Genomic DNA, 18,058 nt, shown 5'->3' with positions numbered 1-18,058 from the left:
GGGAGAATCCCATGGACAGAAGAGCCTAGCATGCTACAGTCCTTGAGGCTGCAAAGAGCAGGATACGACTGAGCAACTAAACAACAGCAGCAGCAGAGTTTATGGGGTCCAAGGTCAGGTGTTCTCAGAGCATCCCAGCACTTAGAGCTGCCTTGCACAGACAGGCTGGCGAGACAGGAGCCCGCCTGCGGTTGGGTCTCCTGCCAGGATTCCCGCCGCAACTCCAACCCCTCAGCCTCCAGCCTGCTGTCCAGTCCCACGGCAACCTCCCTGCCACCCTGGGAGTACCCAGACCAAAAGTCACCCTACTCCTCTCTCAGCCCAAGCCCAACCCAATTCCCCGGGAAATGCTCAAAAACACTGAGCTTAATAAAGTGCTGCCCACGGGGACTATCATGGACCACTTTAGGAAGACAAATTGCTTTAAGTTTTATGAGGGCAATCTGACAACATACATAAAATTTTCAAGTGGCCATATCTGTTGACATAGCACTTTTCCAAGTTAACCTCAAGTATAGAAAATTTAAGAATGCTTATTTCAGGGTTATTTGTAATAGCTAAAGAAATTGTGAGTGGCTGATCTATACAACACAAGCTCAAATATTCAGGGAACCAAAAGCAAAGGCACACCCAAAAAAGGTATTTTATTTTTGAGGAGGGGGAGAAGAGAGAGGCCAATTAGAATATCTCCTTTTTAGGGTTAGAATAGCATACTCAAATTGATCACCTACTGTGAATATATCCTGGTCCTGTCACATGACTTGTAGGATCCTAGAGAGAGTCAATTCCTAGGTAGGTTGATAAGAAGTCCAGGGTTCCTGAAGAGGAGAAAGGGATTCCGAGCCCTCAAAAAGGAGAAAGGGGCCTGGGACTCTCAAGGAGAAAAGGACAAAGGTTCTTTTCTACATTGCTTTGTCTTAGTCAATGTAACAATTGAGGACACATTTCTCCTTAACAAGAACCTTCTTACTAATCCTTTCATCTTAAAATGCATTTTATGGGAGCCGGTCTGGTAAGGTCTGTCTATTGTTCATTCTAATCTTGTTAATTTAAGATGTATGTTGGGGGAGTGGATCTGAAAAAAATGTATAAAGCCTTGAAAAGACTAGTGAGGGGGGCATTCTCCGTCCCCCTTCCGTGTCCATGTCAGAAGCTTCCTCTGTCCCTTTTCTTACTTTAATAAAACTCTGCTACTCAAAAGCTATTGAGTGATCAAGCCTGGTCCCCGGTCCCAAAGCTAAATCTTCTTCAGAGATCACGAATCTGACACGACTGTGGAAGTCTAACCACTGGACTGCCAAGGAATTCCTTACTTTCTTAATTAAGTTAGATCTTTTGAAACATCTTCTGTGAAATAATAATTTAGAAATATGACTTTTTTCCCATCCATGTATTTTGTACAATAGTCTCTTCCTCTTCACCTTCAGCCTGTGTCATCACCACCACATCTTCTTTTGGGTCATCAAACAATTTTCAGGAGGCATCATTCCACTGGAAATTTCATCCCAGGCCACAGGGGCCCATTCACTTAATATGAGGACAGTGTTTCATTGTGTTTTGTTTGATTCATTCATCCTGTCGGGCATATTCCCAGTTTTCACAAGGTAACCTCTTATTGTATTGCATTCTAAATTGATATTTAAAGTCTTGTTTGCAACAGCATTGATTGAAGTCTAATAGATCAAATACAACATAATTCCTGTGTTTAAAAACTCTTGCTTTATACTAAATTACACAGAATAAATGTCTATCAAGGAGGGATTCCCTTCGTCAGTGAGGCACCTCTATGCAATGGAAGACTAGACAACCTTTCAAAAGGATATGATAGATCTCGAACATCTGCAATATATTTCTGAATGAAGAGAGCACACTGTGGAACAAGATGTTCAGAAAGATCCTATTTTTAAATACATTTATGTGTTAGTAATTGCATTAAATGTTATAAATTGAAATAGATCATATTAAAAGTTATTATCAAGGCAAGTAGGATAGTAAAAGCACTCACTTTTCTGAATTGCTGGCACTGCCTGGGGAGTAGGAAAAGTATTATATTTCCTTTATATTAATGTATAATAAACCAAGGAAGAATGTTGCAACTTCTAGTAGGATAACTATGAAAAGAACAGTAAGAGAGTTTAACTAATAAGCTTATGATGAAGGAAATGAAATAATAGCATTTACTTGATTAATCCAATAGAAAACAAGAAAGGAAATAACAGGGAATGCAGAATAGGTGGGACAAGTAAAAAACCCAGGGTACCATGGTAGATTTAAACCCTAACAAATCAGTAATAAGAATAAATGCAAATGAATTGACTACTCCAATTGAAAGACAAAGATTGTCCTTTAAAAAAAAAATCAAACTATACAGCTTCCTGTAATATCACAAAGTGTTGAAAGTAAAAGGTTGAAAAACAGGACAGGTTTATTTCTGGCTCACGAGATTACCCTGGGAGGACTGGGTGCCTTCCAGGGCGTGGCTCAGCCTTGCCCCTCCTCTGCGCTGGTGAGGCTCACACAGGCAATTCAGCGCCCCCTTCAGGATGTGGCAGGCATCACCCTGCTCACGTTCCTCACAGAGCACGTCACAGGGCCTCGACCACCTCAAGGGGCTGGGAGGAGCATCAACCACACACTCGGAAGGAAAAGACTCTACCACACACACACACACAGTGAGGAACACACAGTAGGACACAAGGGAGTGCAGAGGGCCACCGTGGGGCACAGCCTTCTGACTCAGACCTCCATCCCCTGAGAGGGTCCTCCGGATGGCTGGTCGTCCTACTGTGCGTGCGAAAGTCAGAGACAGAGACACACATCTGTAAAGTTGACTCCTACAATCAGCAGAACTCCACCCGGTCTGCTGGCCAGGTGTTGGTTGCCACCAGGTCCAAGGAGGCTCCCTTCTGAGGCTTCATTCAACCTTGTTGGCTGGAACTAGGTCACAGGTAAAAATGAGTCATGGGCCAGAGAAGCAGACGACGCAGGAAGCGGAGGGGAGTAGAGCTTCCAGGCCTCAGTGACCCACGGCAGCTCAGCACTCCCTAGTGCTGAGGGACTCTAGCTGCCCCAGCCATGTCCTTTCAAACCCAGCCTCCTTCTCCTGGCTGAAATCTTCTCCACGCTGTCCCAGCAGATGGCTAATCCAGTGGTGGGAAGGCAGTACCCACAGGCCAAGATCATGCCTTCAGCCAAGTACAGTCTTGTCTATTGCTTCCTTCCATGGCCAAACACTTCCCTGTGGCCAATCTCCAGCGAATGTCCTTGCGGGCCACAAGGGTCAGGGTGAGCTTGTAAACGGGCTGGTGGAACTGGACTCCATGCTTGCTCCTCCTGTCTGTTGGTCTTGGGGCCTCACTTGGTCCAATTTTACTCAGGTTATCACCAGGGCTTTCAAATGTGGATGCTTCAGCCTAGGGTGTTTTGGTCTAATGCACCTATGGAAGATTCCAGGTGCTTTGGAACCTCAGAAAAGTCCACCAGGCAGTAGGATGTATACATCAGAAGCTCAGAAGGAAAGCTTGGCCTCAAGATATAGACATAGAGACCATCTCAGTTATCTGTGACCAGCCACTCCAAATGTGGTATAAAACAGCCACTGTATCATGCACAGTGGTGGAGCAGGACCTCAGATGGAAAGCAGTGCAGATGGCTTGTGTCTGTTCTGCAAGGTCTGAAACCTCAGCTGGAAAGACTCAGAATATGGGGGCGATCTGAATGATTGGAGCTGAGATTCACTGAAAGTACCTCCCTGGCACCTGGACTGAATGCCTCAGCAGAGCTGGTCCATCTGAGCACCTACCTCTCGGGCCTCCGTGGGCCTTCGGTCTCCCACAGATGGTGACGGAGTTCCAAGAAGGATGTCCCAAGAGAGTGTCTGAAAGTGACTATTCCAAGGGACCAGATGGAGGCTGCTTGGCCTCTTCTGACCTTGTCTCAAGTCATGTGATCCACAGGATCTACTGGTAACAAGGGAGTCACGCAGGCCAGAGTCATTCTGGGGTCATTGCGGGGAGGGGAATGAGACCCTGGCCCTCAGTGGAGGGGGGGTGGCAGGATCACGCAGCCAGAGACAGTGGGAGAGGCAGGGGAGATGTGGATATGGCTGGGGTGACGTGGCCCCAGGTGTCATCAGCCCCTGGTGGGATTTGGAATCATGGAACTGACACATAAAATGAGAAGAGTGTCGTGCAGGGCAGAGGGAAAGAAACCATGTGGGAGACAGGGAGACGCATGGCAGGGAAGGAAGGCCCCTGGTGGACAGTGTCGCCAGCACACGCCCAGCGGCGAGGCTTCCCGCTCACCTGCTACAGCCGGACCAGCAATCTCTGTGCCGACTTCTCAGTTCCCTGCCAGTTGGGAGGAGACTTGGACAAACTCCAGGAGATGGTGAGGGACAGGGAGGCCTGGCATGCTGCCATCCATGGGGTTACAAAGAGTTGGACACGACTTAGCAACGGAAAAACATCAACAACATGGGAAGGAGTTCTGATAGTTTAAGGTGTGACCCTTTTCCATTGTTCCCACTGAATGTCCTTGAAGTTACAGTCAGAGCTGGGGGGACAGGGAAGGAAGGGCTCACCGATGTGGATGAAGTACTGAACAGAGAGTCTGCAGGTGGGCATCCATCTGAGCTCCGACACTGAGCACCTCGGCAGAGCCGCCTCTGCTGATCCCGCTGCCTCTGTTGAAGTAAGGACCCAGCTGGAGGTCCTCAGAGCCTCTACAGCCTCGGGAGAATCCTCACCCCTTGCTTCCATCTGCTCTCACCTGCACACACGTACACACACACACACACACACTCTCTCTCTCTCTTCCAGACAGACATGACGGTGGCTCTTACTCCATAGGCTTGGGAGCTTTCCCAGATCAAATGACAAGAGATGAAAAGCATGGGCTTGATTCTTCCTCATCCAGTTCCCACTTTTATTGGAGCCCAGGATCCTTCAGGCTGTGGAGAGGGAGGCAGACACTGATGAAATCTCACATAGAAGCAGCAGCCAGAAACATCCCACTCCAGGGAGCCACTCTCTTCCAGGGACGAGTCACCGGAATTCCCCGCTTGGAGGAGGGAGGTTAAGGCGAGGCCACCTCACATCGGAGGAGTGTGGAGAGTGTCCTGCGCTCCCACACAGGGATCACACCTGCCTGGCATCTCCCCCAGTGGACTGGTACACATCTCTGTGTACCAGTCAATTATTTGGGGCCAGCCTCAGTTCCCACATCTGTAAAATGGGAATTGTAACATCATAAAACTTCCAAGGCTTTTTTCAGAACATCCCAGGGCAGTGCTCATGACAGCATTTGTAAATCATGAATGCGTGCATTGTAAAAATATTGTATTTTTTTAAATGATGTTTTGTGTTCATGGGAAGGGCAAAACAACAGTTTCTGGGAACTGTGGGTATGAGCTCAGAACATCTCTGAGCAGGACATGAAAGCGATTCCTGTGGCCCCGGGACCAGGGCAGCAGTGTGAGGGATTGGTGGATGGCGAGGCCGCAGCACAGCCTCTGCCTGGCCCGACCCCATAGGGCTCTGCAGCAGCCAGCAAGCCAGAGCTGGTCCCTCGCCTCCTGCCTTCCCCTCCAAATGGTTTCCAGGAAAGGCACTGTTGCCATGGGAACACATGTCCAATTATTCTACTTGCAGAAAATCACTCATCAGCCAACTTGGCTGGAACATACTCCTTTCTGCAGAGCAAACCTGCATCTTGTTTTTTCACCTCCGCCATGACCAGCTCTTTGAGCAAAGAAATGGAGAAGCAGGCCAGAGGACTCAGGCCACAAGAGAGATGGTCTTCTGGGCAGAGAAGACAGAGGGTACGAGAGAGAAGCAGGCCCTTTAGTAAAGCGCAGGCAGGCTCCCAGGTCTGCAGGGTGGTACACAAGCTGGAGGCAGAGGGATGGCAGGTGGGCAAGGACTGGGACCGTCGATCACCACCAACCAGTATTACTGAGCACTCACTCTGAGCCAGGCTCTGCTAGATGCTGAGCAGAAATGGATGCTTCCAACATCTCTTTATGCCTTCAGTGGGTGGGGATTCAGAGTCCAGAGGAGGGCAGAGACTGGTGAGCAGATCAATCACAACAAGTGATCAGGACACAACAGAATGTTTAGAGTAGTCAGGAGTAGACCAGAAGGTGAAAGAATGGAAGGTAAATGACAGGCTGGGTTTTGATGTATGAATAGGAGTTTGCCAAACAGACTAGGTATGTGGGTGTGTGCTCTGGGCAGAGGAGACATGATTAAGTAGTGGACTCCTGGAGCAACAAAGTGCATTCTGAGAGCCAGTGGTTGAGGCTGCCCCAGTGGGGTGCTCGGATAGGGAGGGAAGGGGGAAGAGGAGGGCAGGATTAGAGGCTGGAAGCCACATGTGCCCCCGCAAGGAGTGTGGCCTTCAGCCTGCAGTGCAGCTGGAAGAACTCAGTCAGATTCGCATTGGGCAGAGGCAGGCAGGACAGAGAGGAGGATGGGAGCCTGGAAGACCAGCCAGAAGGCGGGGCCACCGTCCAGGGAGGAGGCCCAACGGGAGTCAGCACAAAAGGAACAAAGGAGGATCTGCAGGTCGGGGGCACGGAGCAAGGGTGGAGCCCAGGACCAGAGCTCCGCCCAGTTCTCAGCTCTGGGAGACAAAGTTTGGAGGTGGCCTTAACCAGATGAGAATAGTGGAGAGGTGGGGCTGGGGGAAGGAACAAGATCAGATGGGGTCACGCTGAACAGGAGGCAGTGAGGTGTCGACAGCCTGAGTTCAAGTCCCAGGCTCTGCTTAGTGGCCATCTGTGCAGCCCTAGGCCAATTACTGACCCTCGTCTCTGTAAGATGACCCCCACTTCCTTGGGTTCTCATGAGGACTCACTGAGGTCAGCCCCAATGGTGGGTGTTAAGTACCTGAGGATGCAGCAGCTCTGAGCCCGTCACCCCAGGGGTTCCGGGTCAGGGTACTCCTGCAGACGCTGCCATGCACAGCCCCCTCGGAGTTCAGTAAAGAAGCTGGTCCCCTGCTCACCCAGCCACCTGACACTTTGCACCCGGAAACAGCTGTCCTCCCAGATAGTGTCCTCTGAAGCCCACCGACCTGCCATTTCCAGCCTTCCAGCCCCACCTTGTCACTTGGAACATACTGACTGGGCCTTCATCCTCGGTTTGGGGTCCTACCTGCCCAGAGGGTCGTGACTTGTCTCCCAGCTGGCATACTCGGTAGACGCTGTGTGTTCGTGTGTCGCCCCTTCTACCGAGGACCTCCTGGCTCTTGGGATGGAGCAGTCAGGCCTCTGGATCTTGTGTCTTGGAAATGTCCAAGAAGATGACTTACCTTGACTACCTTCACCCACAGCACCTCTCAGCAAGACACACCACTAGCTCCCTGCAAGCAAAGCAATAACAAGGGGATCTGGCATGGAGGGCTTTCCAAAGTGCTTCCCCCTTCTTAGGACAGAGCCTGCCCATCAGAGACCCTTGGTAAATGTGTTAGCAGAAGAGTTAATGAATAATCATACAACTGCTTCTCTAAGGCAGCCTCCATTCTCCCTAGTGGCCAGAGTTCATCTGCAAGGAATTGAGTGTGTGTCTGAGCAGGAAGTCCCCAGCTGAGACCGGATAGGGCCACCTGGCCATTGCAGAGCAAAGGGGAATAGCTGGCATGCAGGACCAAGCAGGATGAGTCCAGGGAGCAGGCACAACCAAGGCTGGTAGCTGCTGGCAGGGGGAAGGAACTGGGGAGAAAGACGGCATAAAGATTAAAGCACAATCTTGACCCCAAGGAGCAGAGGAGGGGCTGAGGCAGCAGGACCCTTCAGCTGGGGCAGATGGCCCAGGGTCACTCCCGTAGGGCGATTGGTCAGTGCTCTAGGGAGCATTTGACTGGAGCTCTGTGGGGGCTGTCCCCACCCTGATTCTAGTACAGCTGGGCTCCTCTGGGCAGCAAAAGCTGACTTCTACAGTCCAGAAGTTCCTAAGTCCTCAGACTGTCTGGGACCTTCTCTATCTGCATCTCCCTCCTCCCAGGACGAGGACATCATTGCTGGCCTCTTGGGGCCTTTCCTTGGTGGCACCTGCTGGGATGACCACTGGTTCTCCAGCTAGGGGACTTCCAGGGCCTCAGACACTCCACGCACACCCCACCCCAACTTGCCGGAGCACACAGCAGTCTCCTCGAGACTTATCCTGGGAGGGAGGAGGAAGTCATCAACTTTGGGCTTTACAGAACCATGATTGAAAACCTCCACTATAGCCAAGTGACCTTGGACAAGTCAGGCTCCCAGGACTGAGGTTTCTTGTCTATTCCGTGGAGGAGATGACATCTGCCCTCCGGAGCCCCAACATACCCACCGCAGGGAAAGGAAATCAGGAGCAGACAAGCTGGGAGCACCGTACATGGGGCTTCCCTGTCCCCGCCCCCATCGCCCCCTTCCACCCTGCTCTGTGGTCTACAGAGCTCGCCTTCTGAACCAAAATTTAGAACATGCGACTTTACAAAGGATTGTCGTCCTCTTGTTTCAACACACAAAGGAGTCCAGACTGATTCCTTGGACAGACACGTGCATCAGTGACACCCTGACCCCAGGGGCCAGCCCTCCTGCCTCACCTGTTACCTGGACCGTGACCCCAACACCTGATCCTTGTCACAGAGACATCCATTGGCCTGGACGTCATGGCTCAGCCCTGAGTCAGGCAAACAACAGGAACCAGGCCCCACCCCTACCCCAGAAGCAAAATGATGCAAATAATAAGGCCATCAAACACTCACCAGACCCTCCAGGTAGAGCCGCACAGGGGCTGACACCAAGCAGGTCCTGGGGATCCGTTACAAATTACTCTATTTGGGAAAAAAAAAATGGTGGGAGGAATCATCACAAAGGAAAGGCTCATTTTTCTATGTTTTTTCAGGGCAAAGCTCTCAGCTCTGCAGAACCGTCCCAATTTCCTCCTGCTTTTATCAAAAAGGTGGGTTCTTTTGGTCCCCTGCGAAGTACGTGGCAACATTATCTGGATATCTACTCCCTTCCAAAGAGAAAAAAATCTCTTCCTGTCTAAAACAATAAAAAGGTGGGTAATTAGCGTGTAACGGTTAATGGATAATTTTAGACGGGTGAGCCGAGTTCATAACATCATTCTGAATAGATTTACTTTTAACTGAACTCTCTTTTTTTTCCCCTCCTTTCTTCTGCGATAATTTTTTTTGTTGTAACTGTAATTAGCTTAATTGAGATCTTCCCTAACGAAAACAAAGAAGAACGTGTGCAGGAGAACTGGATTCTGGGGAAGCCGCACGGCTAGCAGCACCCTCTTTCCCCAGGCAACCTCCAGGTCCCCCGGGGGACCACCCTCTGCCACTGGTGGCTTCTGCCCTCCGTCTGCCAGCTGAGCAGGCAGGTAGGCTGTTGCATGTCTAGTTGTCTTCATTCATTTATTCCCCTTCTTCCAGAAACACAAAAGCCCAAGAGCTCTGGATTTTTATTCCTACTCACTACCATTACCCAGGGTAATGACTCTGAGCACAAAGCCCAGAAAGAGAAGGCTGCCGGCAGGTCCCGCCCTCTGAGCGTTAGCATCAGACCTCGAAGGAGAGGGGCAAAGGTGAGTTGACAACAAAGGAAGGCCCCCCACCCCCACCTCCACCCCCCGCCCCGACCTGTGCAGCCAGGAGTTCTGGTTCTGGGACTCTGCCCCCGCCCACCTTACTCTGGGCAAGAGCCAGTCCTCTGCCTCCAGGCAGCTCCTAACACTTGGCCACTTGATTCTGACTGGGCAGCGGCCCAGGTCTCATCGCCCGAGTTCCTGACCACAGCTCCCACGCTGCCGACTCCGCTTCCCTCAAGGCCCTGACCTCTGGGTTTCTGCCCCAACCCCCAAGCTGCTCACGGGCCCCCGATTCTTGGAGGCATCTTCCATTCAATGGACAGGACCCTGAACTTTCCCTGACACCCCTTGGACTGCTCCAGTCTCTTCCTCTGGCAAACGCAGGGATGTGGGGTGTTTGGAAGTGTTCCCGCAGACCTGTCTGGGTGGCTCCCGGGCAGGAGGTCTGGCCCACATCTCTGAGGACTTCCCAGGCCAGACATCTACACGGGTCTTTCGAGTGACAGTTGAGAGCAATTGTGCAAAGGCTTAAAGTAAATGCCCGGGAAGGTCAGAGAGAGGACATTGGTCCACGGGACAGGCAGCCCCAGCAGGTTCCAGAGACATGGTCAGGAACGAGCTGTAGGACATACCTTACATGTGTACCACCCACGGATCTGAGGTCCTAAATGTGCCAAACGCAGCGAGGACAGTGGGATGTCAAGTTCCCACTCAAACAAATGTTTCTCCCCCAACACTGGGGGGTAGGGGCTGTCCCGGCGACCTCAGCTCCCTGCCTTACCAGCATGGGCCCAGCTGCCTCTTCCCCAGGTCACCAGGACCTTTGCCATGATGGCCAGTCCCTGGGAGACAACAGTGACCTTCAGAAAATGACCACCATGGTTAAGGCCACGATGTAGCCATTCATGTGGTGGGCAGGCCCCAGGTCAACAGAGGACACAGGCCAACAGCAGAAGAAGCAGCAGTTGGCAGGCCAGAAGCCATCTCCTGAAAGACTAGTCCAGAGGCCCTCGGGGGCACCTCTCTCTCCAGCCAGGCCCCACCCCTCCAAACAGGTCCCTCCCCTCCAGCCAGGCCCCGCCCCCCCAGATAGGTCCCTCCCCTCCAGACAGGTCCCTCCCCTCCAGCCAAGCCCCGCCCCTCAGCTAGGCCCCTCCCTTCTCCTTGCCCACAGAGCTTTCCTCCCAGGAGGGCCGAGCTGCTCTGGGGAGGAAACTCCACCCAGATTTTTCATTGTTTTTACAGAAAAGTTGGTTTCTGCCAAAAGGGAAAAATTAAAATGGGAACAGACTTTCTCCGCCCCTACCCCCACCCCCAGCCTCTGGGAATCTTTATCCTTTTCATGAAACCCTGTGGCCTGGTCTGGCCGGCCACCAATCCTGGGCCTGGCGAGTTCTCTCTCCTCACTGACTGAGGAAGGCTTCCCCTGCCTGGGAGGCCCAGGCCCCTTCGCTGTCTGGATCAAAGGCAAAAAAAAAGAAAAGAAGCAGGACCATCGGGAGGGTCCTGAGTGGGCAGGGCGGGAGCACCACTGGCAGAGAGAGCAACAGGCAGGCAGGGACTCCTGCAGACCCTGGCCATCTCAGGGAGACCACTGCCACTCTGGAGGCACAAGTCAGGGTTCCAATTTCAAAAGCGCATCTGTGAGTTTCTGTAGCTCCCCAGCCCTGATCATGAAGCACAGCTCTCTCCTTCCTAAATTCTTCTTCTCACTCCTTGTTGAGATCCACCAGATCCTGACTCCCAGAGGCCACCCACTCAGCTACCAGCTCACCTTCAAGCCCGCTGAGCTACGGGCAGCTTATATTCCCTTTCCCGGTTCCTCTGACTCACACAGTCTTGGGTTGAGGGGGGCACCCTGCTCTCAGAGGCAGGTCCTCTTCTGCCCCTCCTGCCCACCTGAGGAAGTCCAAGGGTAGCCAGGTCTGCGTTCCTGCCCCAGCCAGAGCCCGGGCCTCCCAGCCCCTAACAGTCAGGTACTCTGTCGTCTGTCCCAGGCAGGCAATGTCTTTAAACAATGAATCAAGGAGGTCAGGTGAAAGGCACCTGGGCCAGCAGGCATGGAAATAATGCTGCCATCATACACGACAGGAGAGAACAGAAGACCTCCACCACTCCCCGCCTCCTCCGGAGAACTCCAAGGATGAGAGAGACAGAAGCTGGCATCCAGATTTTACCTGAGGGCAGTGGAGGTGGGAAGGGTCCACGGAGGTCCGCCCGCATCCCTGCAGCCCTTTCCATTTCTGGGCTCACTGACCTAACATCCCACCGCCAGCACCGGGGTCTCCTTCCCAGCCCTAGGACCACAGAGCCAAAAGACCAGGGAGTCCACACCTTCTCCCCACCAAAGCAGCTGCAATGAAAACCCAGAAAGTTTTGGTGGGGACACAGCCCAGGCCCCTTGCCCTGTGGGGAGGTGACCTCTGTTCCACACTGTCTCTCAAAAGCCCACCACCCTACCAGTGCTCCCAAGGGCCACCCCTCTTTTATACCCCTGGACTCAAGTCCTTGCTTCAGGGTCTGCATGGAGGGCTCCAAAATAAGTTGGGGGCACAGGCAAAGCCACAAGCACCCCTTTCCTTGTTCCTAGTCACACACGTCACACAAATAAGGGTACAGGCCAGTGGTCAGTGCAGCCCGAGTCAACAGTGCAGTAGGGCTGCCTGAGAAAGCTTGTAACATTGCAGTCATCCTTGGGCACAGAAACACAAAAAATTGTGTCCAGTGAAATGTAGCTGAATATCTAGTGGAATCCTGGAGGAGGGCATGACAACCCACTCCAGTATTCTTGCCTGGAGAATCCCATGGACAGAGGAGCCTGGTGGGCTGCAGTCCATGGGGGTCGCGAAGAGTCAGACATGACTGAGCGACCAAGCACAGCACATCTAGTGGAATGCAGCTGACCACTGCCATGTGGATGGTGACCAGTTTTGCATATTTCCACATTTGCTTTAGCCTTCCTGATGTGAGGTTCTTGGAATCAGTTCTAATATCATACCAGTTCTAACGTCAGACATCATACGGTGTTTTCATTCATTAATGAGTTAAACAAAATCTTTGGCACGTATCCCTTGTGAATTGGTGTGAGAGTCATGGTCTTACCTTTTACCAAAAAAAAAAACCAAAAACCTGTAACTGGCTTTTGAGGGGAGACACAATTCAGCTCATAACATATGGTCTGTGAATTTTATCTCCATAAAGCTGTTTTTCTTTAGGAGTGAAGGTTCCCTACAGCTTTTGCCAAAGAAGGGGATCCGACTCCTCTCCAAGGGAGGCCACCATTGAACCCCCTCCTTATTTCTCTAGATGCTGAATCAGAGGGTGACTCTCAGCTTCCCTACCCCACAGCAGGCAGACCAGGTGGCAGGCAGGAATCTAACCAACAGATCTTCAACCCAGTGGGGCAGGGGGATCCGGTGGGGCTGGAACATCTCCAGAAGTCACAGCCCATGGCAAGGTGACAGGTGTCTCTCCAAACATCCACAGAAGAGCTAATCAAGCCTGTTGATGTTTACTGAACATTCGGGGCTTCCCTGGTGGCTAATACAGTAAAGAATCTGCCTGCAATGCAGGAAACCCAGATTCTATCCCTGGGTCGGGAAGATCCCCTGGAGGAAGGCATGGCAACCCACTCCAGTGTCCACGCCTAGAGAATTTCATGGACAGAGAAGCCTGGCGGGCTACAGTCCCTGGGGTCACAAAGAACTGGACACAACTGAGAGACTAACAATTTCACTTTTTTTCACATGGGAAGTACAGGAGAAGAAAATATAGCAAGTCAACTACCAGAGCCTCACCCAATGGGGGCACCAAGGGGGTTTCAGCCCTGACCTCAGACAGCTCACAACCTGGCCAGCAACTCCCCACACAAGCCTGAAAGGCTGGCTGTGCCCCAGACCATGAGTATGGGTGGGATGCTGGGGTACGCTGGGTGGCAGACATCCTACACCCTCTCCTCTTCCTGGTGCCCCAAGGGCTCCACAGAGATGGCTTGAATGTGGAGCAGAGCCGTGGGGGATGGGCTCCCCCAGCACCAGGCGTCCGGGCGAGACAAGCCCCAGAGGGCTCTGCTCCCTCTCCAAAAATGTCTCACCCATCATGCCGCTTGTCAGAGCCTGCAGCCCCCTCGTGACGCCCCCGCGTGACGCACAAGGTGGGTGATGGCTTCAAGACTTGGGCTGTCTCTCCTTTTCTTATGAGTCACTCTCCTTGGCATATGTCTTGGGCTCAGGCACCTTCAAAGCCCTCCATGGATATTAACTAATTAGTGTAAATACTGGAATGCGGAGATTACCTATTAGCAGGTTGCTGTTGGTATTAGATCATTAAAGGTGATGAAAACCCTCCCTGAGCACTCCTCCAGGACTCAGCTCCAACTTTTTCCCCTGCAAGTCTGATCTCGGGGCTGAGAAGAGCATAATGAGGTAGATTTCGAGTGGGTGAGAAACAGTAGCTCCTTCTGTCCCCTACAGCAGACTCGACGACCGTGGATGCTCAAGAGGAAATCTTGGCCTGCACCATGGGAGGCGAAAGATGCAGACCTGTTTGTGAGGGTCCCTGGGTGTCCAGGCAATCTATGGCCTCCAGAGTGTCCACCTGTCAGCACTCAGCTGGTGCCAGGGAGGATCCTCATCCTTGGAGCCTCCAGAAGGACAGCCGTGGGGCAGAGCGGGTCATGTGAGCCCATGGTTTCTGAGTTCTGCTGGGATACTGACCAGATCAGTAGCCCTAGAAAGTCACTTCATTCATTCACTTAGCAAATTCCCCCAAGGCATTAAAAACAGAGATTCTCAGTTGACAGTAAAAGCAAAGGCAGCAAAAGCAAAAATCAGCAGGTGGGACTATATTCTGCTAAAAAGCTTCTACACAGCAAGGGAAGCCATTTGCAAAAAGAAAAGGCAACCTATTACATGGAAGAAAATATTTGTAAACCATCCATCTGATAAGGGGTTAATATCCAAAATACAGAAATAACTAAAACAACTCAACAGCAAAAAAACCAAACCGATTAAAAAATGGACAAAGGATCTGAATAGACATTTTCCAAAGAAGACATACAGGTGGCCAACAGGTACATGAAAAGATGCTCCAAGATGTTATTAACCAAGGAAAATACAAAGCAAAACCACAGTTAGATACCACCTCACACCTGTTAGGATGACAACCATCAAAAAGATAAGAAATAACGAGAGTTGGTGAGGATGTGGAGAAAGGGGAACCCTTGTGCACTGTTTGTGGGAATGTAAATTGGTACAGCCACTGTACCAATGTGAAAAACCATGTGAAGCCTCCTCAGAAAACTAAAAATAGAACTACCCTATGATCCAGCAATTCTACTCCCGGGTATTTTTCCAAAAAAATAAAAATAAACGGCATTAACTCCAAAAGATACCTGTACCCCGTGTTCATTGCAATGTTATTTATAATAGCCAAAATATGTAAACAACCTAAGTGCCTACCAACAGAAGAGTGGATAAAGAAATTGTGAGATACACACACACAATGAAGTATTATGCAGCCGTTAAAAAGAATGTAATCTTGTCATTTGCAACAACATAGATGGAACTTGAGGGCATTATGCCATCATGCTAAGTGAAATAAATCAGACAAGAGAAAGACCAAAAAAGAAAAAAAAGCCTATAGTTACAGAGACCAGACTGGAGGTTGCTAGAGGTCATGAAGGGCAAGATGAGTGAGAGGACTTAAAACATACAAGCTTCTACTTATAAAATAATTAAGTCACATATAATATACAGTATGGCAACTATGGTTAACACTACTAGATAGTTAATAATACTGGGAGTTGTTAAGAAAGTAAATCATAAAAGTTCTCATCGCAGGAAAAAAATTCTGTAACCATGTACAGCGATGGAGGTGAGCTAGATGTACCATGATGATCATTTCACAGAGTATACAAATCCTTACTCAATGTGTTGTACACCTGAAACTTATATAATGTTATATGTCAATTATTCCTCAATTAAAAAGCAAGCCCCAATATTCTTATCTCATCAGCTAGTCCTGGCACTGTCACTTTCTACATTTATCCAAAATTGACCACTTCTCATCATCCCCAGGCAGTCACTACGGTTCGAGACAACTAGGTCAGCACAGTAGCATCCAAACAGGTCCCCTTGCCCCTGCTCCCAACACACACACACACACACACACACACACACACACACACACACCCCACACACACACACACACACCATGTGGCAGTCAGCACAGCAGTCCCTTTGTAGCTCCCAACCCTGCAGAGTAAGAGCCAAACCCTTACAGCCCCCACCTCACTTACTCCCACCATCCTCCTCGGCGCCCTTGGCCACACCTGGCGCATCCGGTCTCAAAGCCACAGTACCTGCTGCTCCGGGGCCCCGAGCCCTCCTCCCACAGACATCAGAGGGGTGCACTTCCTCCCTTTCCCTAAGTGGCTCTGCCCAACCTCATGTCTACACAGGGGTTGGCAAACTTTTCCCATAAAAGGCCAGATAGCAGATAGTTTCTCCTTTGGGAGCCGTAATCTTTGTGGCAACCACTCAACTCCAAAGCAGTCACAGGCAACATGCAAGGGAAGGAGTGTGGCTGAGTTCAAATAAGTTCAAATAAAACTTTATTTATAAACACGGGCTACAGTGAGCCAGATGTGGCCCAAGGCTGGTCTTAAAAGAACAACCCCCACCATTCTCTCATCTCTCCCTCTGCTACCCATCACCACATGTTGTTCAGTCGCTCAGTCGTGTCCTACTCTTTGCAACCCCATGGACTGCAGCATGCCAGGCTTCCTTGTCCTTCACTGTCTCCCAGAGTTTGGTCAAACTTATGTCCATTGATTTGGTGATCACCACGTGATGACACATGAATTGTCCACATCTTCATTATCTGCGTCCCCTGCAGCATTGATGCCACCAACACAAGGCCTCTATTTTGTTCATTGCTGCGTCTCTAAATCCCAAGACAGTGCCTGGCACATAATAGATACTTGATATAACAAAAATAGATAAATTAAATAGTCACAAACTGTTAAAATTTTAAAGAAAGTAACAGAAAGTCATAGCTAACATATAGATAAATATAGATAAGTAGAGTATACACACACACACACACACACACACACACACACACAGTGCTTAAATGCTAAGGCAATAAGGAAGCGGAGTGAAGGAAAGGTTAAGTAACTTACTAAAGATCACAGACCTGAAAATAACAGCCAAACAGACCCAGTTTCAGAGCCTGTGTCTCAACCCCTTTCCTGTGAAGTGAGGAGGTGGGAATAGAATTGCATCCCCATCTCTCGAGGCAGACACCGTCCTTGATGACAGCCAGGTCCTCCAGGCAGCTGCCACCCACAGATCACACGGATCTGCGAATGCATCTCTCCCATTTACCTGGAAAAGGTCACCAGAGCAGTCTCAACCCCTCACCCAGCCTGGATCACACAGGCAAGCGTCTGATTACTCCCCAAGGTCTTCTTCTGCTGCCTCAATCTCCTGAAAAGTCACGAAGACTTCAACTTAGGAACAGAAAAGAGTTCAGGCACCTTTTAAAACAAATCTGCCCTGAATGTGAACTGGCAGTGTTAATATTACCTATGACTTGCTGCAAAGGGTGGTGAGTAAATGGGAGAAGGTATCACCCTCCAAAATCCTGGCAAGAAAACCAGTCTGTGTCTCTCAGTTACTGCTCTCTCCATCTTTCTCTTTGTCTTTTTACCCAGGAACCAGTCCCTGGTAGCCTCCTATGTTCATGAAGGTGACTCTTAACCCCTTCCATCTGCCTGATGCTGGGATGGAGGTGGGGGGGCAGCCCTCATTAACTTCGGGGAAGCAATTCATCAGTTTCAATAAAGATCCCAGAATCACTATCTCTGGGGCCAGTCTCTCTATCAAGAGATGAGGGGGCCAGGTAGGACTAGCAGGGCCTTGAGACCAGCTCCCGCAGGCTCTCAACAAGAAGCTCCATACCAGCCTTATTTGGAAGGGAAACTCTCCAAGTCTCCAAGCCCCGTGAGTCACCCAGCAGGAATGCCTGTGACATTTCATAACAAATAATAACAATGCCTTACCTCCCTGGGCCTCCTAACAGGCTGTCACATTAGCTCATTCGACCTGCAGAAACCTGTGAGTGGGCAGGTCTAATATTTTATCGATAAGGTGCACAGAGCGCAGACAGCCTGACCCGACATCCAAGCTGAGCCGAACGATCCAGGCTTCCGGCTCGTACCCCGGGGCAGCTCAGACACTTCCTCCCCGCAGGCCAGGCCTCCCGCTTCTCTGATGCATGAACCAGCGCTGAGGCAACGATGACCGAAGTCCAGGTGCCCTCGAGCCCGTGCTCTGCAACAAGGGAAGCTACCGCAATGAGAAGCCTGCACACTTAGAGAGTAGCCCCTACTCGTCACAGCTAGAGAAAGCCCGTGTGCAGCCACAAAGACCCAGTGCAACCAGAAATAAAAATTAGTTAATTGAAAAATAACA

At 50.6% G+C, this 18,058-nt stretch overlaps 1 long non-coding RNA gene across 4 annotated transcripts; it reads right to left on the bottom strand.

Annotated features, from left to right (window-relative positions):
* Positions 1-1,004: 1,004 nt before the first annotated feature.
* Positions 1,005-17,776, bottom strand: LOC122695463. 4 transcript variants are annotated; one of them, XR_006341383.1, is made up of 7 exons: positions 15,880-15,965; positions 8,749-8,817; positions 7,158-7,365; positions 4,844-4,951; positions 4,583-4,684; positions 4,305-4,414; positions 1,005-3,962 (listed from the first exon to the last, which is right to left on the bottom strand). It is a non-coding gene; the product is annotated as an uncharacterized LOC122695463 (long non-coding RNA). The 4 variants fall into 4 exon arrangements; XR_006341382.1 differs by lacking the exon at positions 15,880-15,965 and adding an exon at positions 17,647-17,776 and having other exon boundaries at positions 1,005-4,414; XR_006341381.1 differs by having other exon boundaries at positions 1,005-4,414; positions 15,943-16,017.
* Positions 17,777-18,058: the final 282 nt, after the last annotated feature.

Source organism: Cervus elaphus, chromosome 5, assembly GCF_910594005.1.
Source record: "Cervus elaphus chromosome 5, mCerEla1.1, whole genome shotgun sequence".
Lineage (NCBI taxonomy): Eukaryota > Metazoa > Chordata > Mammalia > Artiodactyla > Cervidae > Cervus > Cervus elaphus.
This window is presented reverse-complemented; position numbering and strand designations above follow the sequence as displayed.